The sequence below is a fragment of the Helianthus annuus genome, chromosome 11 (assembly GCF_002127325.2).
Source record: "Helianthus annuus cultivar XRQ/B chromosome 11, HanXRQr2.0-SUNRISE, whole genome shotgun sequence".
In the NCBI taxonomy this organism is placed as follows: domain Eukaryota; kingdom Viridiplantae; phylum Streptophyta; class Magnoliopsida; order Asterales; family Asteraceae; genus Helianthus; species Helianthus annuus.
Window position 1 is genome coordinate 78,752,239 of NC_035443.2, and position 5,594 is coordinate 78,757,832.

Genomic DNA, 5,594 nt, shown 5'->3' on the forward strand with positions numbered 1-5,594 from the left:
GTCACTACTGAAATCTGCCACAAAGTCAGCTAAGGCATGGGATTTAATGGCAGTTCTAGGCTAATATCTTATATCATAAGCACTGAGTTTCACTGCCCATTTAGCCATCCTTCCTGACATTTCAGGTTTCCAGAGAACATTCTTAATTGGAAAGTTAGTCTTAACAATAATGGCATGAGTTTCAAAATAATGTCTTAATTTAGTAGACGCCATAATCAAAGCAAGGATTAGTTTTTCTAAGTGTGAATCCTGGATTCAGCATCAAGCAAACTCTTACTTACAAAATAGACAGGATGTTGTATACCTTTGTGATCCTTAACAAGGACTGCACTTACTGCTTTGGAAGAGACTACCAAATATAAGAATAATATATCCCCTTTTTTCTGGTTTCATCAAGGCAGGAGCTGAGGACATGTAATCCTTAAGGGCTTTGAGAGCATTTTCATGCTTTTCAGTCCATTCAAATTGCTTGTTCTTTCTTAGAATGTCATAGAATTCCTTTCGTTTTTCTGACGACTTAGATATGAACCTGTTCAAGGCTGTGATCCTCCCTGTCAATCTTTGCACATACTTTGCATTGGCAAGAGATTTTATATTCACAATTGCCTTGATTTGCTCTGGACTTGCCTCAATGCCTCTTTTTGTTACCATATAGCCTAAGAATTTACCTACTTTAACACCAAAGTGACACTTGGAAGGATTTAGTTTCACATTAAATTTATCAAGGATATCGAATGCTTCCTCCAAGTCTCTAAGGTGATCCTCAGCTTTCTTGGACTTAACCACCATGTCATCTATATAGACCTCCATAGTATGTCCAATTTGTTCCTTAAACATCATATTGACTAGCCACTGATAAGTAGCACCTGCATTTCTTTGTCCAAATGGCATAGCAATATAACAATATATACCAGTTGGGGTCATAAAGGCTGAATCCTCTTGATCAGATGGTTCCATCTGAATTTGCTGAAATCCAGATGAAGCATCCATAAAAGTCAACAACTCATGACCCGTGGTAGCATCCACCATGGAGTCAATGTGGGGTAATGGGAAGGATCCTTGGGACATGCCTTGTTTAAATCAGTAAAATCGACACATACCCTCCACTTTCCATTTTTCTTTTGAACAACAACCACATTGGCTAACCACCTTGGATACTTAACCTCTCTTATCATACCTGCTCTGAGAAGTTTATCTACCTCCTCCTGGATAATGGCATTTCTCTCAGGTGCAAACTTCCTCCTTTTTTGATGTATTAGTTTGAATGACCTGTCAATGCCAAGTTTATGAGTAATTATATCTTTAGAGATACCTGTCATGTCTTCATGCTTCCAGGCAAAGGTAGTCTTTCTCTTCCTTAGGAATGATACTAGGCCCTGTTCAATGTTGTTGAGGATCCCTGATCCTATGAAGATCCTGGATTCAGGATCCTGAGGATCCATAAGGATATCTTTCACATCCTGTTCCCTTGTCTCCAAGACATCTCTTGGAGGATGCTTTAATTGCTATTGCTCCCTTGGTCTTGAGGCTGGCTTCATTGATGAGGTGTAGTAGTTCTTTGCTTCTTGTTGATCACTCTCAATCTTCACCACTCCCCATGGACTAGGAAGCTTTACACATTGATGATGTGTAGATGGGACTGCCTTCATATCATGTATCCATGGCCTGCCAAGGATAACATTGCAACAGGATAAGCAATCTATAACACAAAATTTTTGATAAGAATGAAGACCTCTATGTAGATGGGAAATTTAATGTCCCCCAATGTGTTCTTGGTTTCTCCACTGAATCCCACAATAACTAAGGATCTTGGCACAATATCCGATTCAGGGATGTTCATCTTCTTGAGGACATCAAGCTGAATGATGTTTACAGAGCTTCCACCATCTATCAAGATCCTGCGAACAAAATGGTTAGATATAAATAGGGTAATAACAAGACCATCATGATGAAGATCCTAGACATCAACTCGATCATCCTCATCAAAAGTTATAACATTTTCCTGTGTAACTATAGAGGTTTGAATGGGTCTATCCCCATTATCCATCTTGGTCTCGTTTGCATGCCTCTTAGCTGCTGAAAAAGAAGTGCCACATATATCTGATCCTCCAGATATGAAGTTAATGATTTGTGCATCAGCAGGAGGAGCAGAAGCTCTTTCTGGAACTTTTTCAGGATCCTGGATCCTTGACTTTTTTCTTCCCAACAGCTCCATCAAGTGCCCTTTGCTCAACATGTAACCAATCTCTTTTCTCAATGCAATGCATTCTTCAGTGAGATGACCAAAATCTTCATGATATGCACACCACTTGGATTTGTCTTTTGTTGCAGCTGGCTTATCACTTTTTCTGGGCCATCTTGCTTTTTCACCTAGGTTCTGCATTGCAAGAATTAGTTCATTGTTATCAACAGAAAAACAATATTCAGAAATTGGAGAATAATCCTCATCATCCTCTTCCTGTTCTACTGTATGCACATTCTGGTTGCTAGACTTGTTGTAAGACTTGGACTTGTTGTTCCTGAAGTAATATCCTTGCTTTTCCTGCTTCGAGGATCCTGCTAGTCTTTCTTGGATCCTTTTATCATCCTCTAATCGGATGAATCTAAGGGCCCTGGTTCTCACTTCATCAAGATTCCTACAAGGGGTCATGACAAGATCATCATAGAATAGTGAATCCCTAAGTAAACCTATTTTGAAGGCTTCTACAGCCGTAGCAATATCCAAATTAGGAATATCCATGGATTCTTTACTAAACTTAGTGATATAATCTCTAAGTGATTCATTTTGACCTTCTGTTACCCTGTATAGATCACTAGTTAATCGTTCAAACTTTCTACTACATGAGAATTGACTATTAAACAGATTAACTAGATTAGCAAATGAAGTAATGGAGTAAGGGGGAATACTTAGCAGCCATTTAAGAGCTGATCCTGTGAGTGTGGATCCGAAACCCTTGCATAGACATGCTTCTTTTAACCTCTCAGGAATTGGATTGATCTCCATCCTTTCTCTGTACTGAGCTACATGCTCTTCTAGATCTGTTGAACCATCATATAGCTTCATAGTGGGTATTTGGAACCTCTTCGGGATTTCTACATCACAAATAGGTGGTGCAAAACGAGATATCTTGTGGCTTCCATCTGGGATTTCAGGAATGGGTTTAACCACTCCTGGCACGCTGGATATCATATCCTTCAATTTCTGTAATTCCCTAGTCATAGCCTGGTTGAAAGCTGTATCCTGCATAAAGCCATGGTTAGTAGTATAAGAATTATTCAAAGTGTTACCTCCTGGAGGATTTAAGTTTAGAATTCCAGATGTGAATCCATATTGACGGGATTCTGGTAAAATTTGAGGGACCAGAAGAAGCGATGGTCTGCATTGGTATGAAGTCCCCTAGATGAACATCTGAACTTTCGGGCTGTACACTCCTTAAGAATCCTTGATCCTGAAAGATGTTGGATTCTTGATGTGTTGTGACTGGGGGTCTTGGAGGATAATCCATGGATCCAAAAACCAGAGACGAGGATCCTTGAAGCTGAAAGGAGGATCCTTGAACCTGAGAGGATCCTTGAACTTGAGAAGAGGATCCTTGAACTAGCTGCGTCCCCATGTACCCTCCTGAACTGGTGAAGGATCCCTGATGCTGGAAAAAGGATCCTTAAGGCTGAGACGAGGATCCTAAAGGTTGAAAGTAGGATCCCGGAGCCTTAGTCATTGCCGATGGTCCAAAACGCATTCATGTTGATCCACCCTGGTATTGGACATCCGGAGCTGTAGAATGCTGGGAAGTTATGACCGGAGTGTCAAAATTCAGCGACCTCGGCACCAGAGGAGAGTGATCCTCCACTGATTTCTTCTGTTTCTTGATGTCACCAATCTCCCGGAGGATCCTTTCGTTGGTCTTATCCTGCTCTTGTATGTGATCCCTCATCTGCAAAATCAAAGTAAAAAGATCACTGTTAGTAGGGCTAGAAGAAACAGTAGAAGTTGGTGGTTTTGGGAAGATGGGGCTTTGTCTCTTCGCAGCATTTTCAGCATTCTTCTGAGATCCAAAAAGTGGTGGAGGCAAAGGTGGAATGCCCTGTGAAGAAGTGACTGCCGGCATGGAACTCGAAGTGTTCTTTGCTGAAGAAGCCATCTGCTTGGAGATAATGAACACAATGGCAAAAATTTCTCAGAAATGAAGCACCAATTGCCCCACGGTGGGCGTTAAACTGTTTTGGTCAAAAATCAGGCTAGGATAATGCAACCAAATCTTCTTTTGTGAGGTATGATGCTTGAATCAATGAACAAATGTATGAACAACTTGTAAATGAAATGAACAAGTGACAAAAGGATTTATACGAGGAAAAAGCCCTTGATCAAGAGTTGATCTCCGGCATAAAAAACCTCAGGTGATGGAAACTACCGATCACCAACTATAATTAATCAAATGATCTTTACAACCGGGATGATAACAAGCTTGTTACAAGGATCACTGGTGCACAAAGTGTATGAAATTGCCAACAAGTTGCAGAGAGCTTTCGAGAGTGTGTGTCTTTGCTAATGTGTTCTAATTCAAGCTTGTTATTCCCTTATAAAAATAGAAATAAACTAGCTAACTAACAATCCGCAAAAGGTGATAGCTTCCCACGATCTCCATAACGTTAAAGAAGGCTATGCACGTGTGGAATTGTAAGGTATATTCCCCTGGAATCTCGGCAAAACCAAGTCCCATTCGAGTACTCCTACAAAACAAGCTCAAATACAATGGAAACAACCGTTAGTGTTAGGATAACAATTAGGATCCGGGATCCATAATTCTGCAACGTCTTCTGAGGAACCTTAATTCAAACAGAATCGAGGGTCCGTGATCCTGGCTGCATTTGAGGATCCGTGATCCATAGGTATGGAGAATCCACCCCTAACAGTGTATAACAACCCTCCTAAAATATTTCCGACACTCCTAAAATATTTAGAACACCCCTATACGCCCTAAAATACACCCCGTATACGAGAATGGACCCGAAATACCTTAAAAATTAACAAAAATCAAGAAAAATCAAATTCAGGGGGGCGCTCGCGGGCCACGAAGACCTTGTCTTCGGCTTACACGGGGCGCGACAGCAGGCCACCCGCCAGGACTCCCTGCTGCCACGTGTCAGGTGGTATGTCAAAGCTATGTGTGTGACCGAGCAAAGCTAGGCCCTACATACCCTATATCGCGGGGCGCAAAGACCCCTTGTGGATCCTTCGCGGGCCGCGAGGAAGTGCTGTATCAGCACTATAAATAGGATCGATCGGTTTCAATTGCAGATCGTTCGCAATTCGAAAATCTCTATCAATTACTGTAGTGTAGACATAATATTCGGGCATAATACTCCCTAATTAGTGAAGCTCTGCCTCGTTGTAAGTATTTTAACCCCCGGTTACGTCTTGAATACGCTGCCCGATTGATCTAGTGCTCCGTAACGGCTGTTGAGGCTCTGCCCGACGTAGTCGTTGGAGTTTTGTCTTGAGGAGGATATAACTAATGTAAAATTAGGTTATTATAATAACGCGTGTGCATTATTTAAAATTTATAGATTATAACTAGGAAGCCACAAGAAAT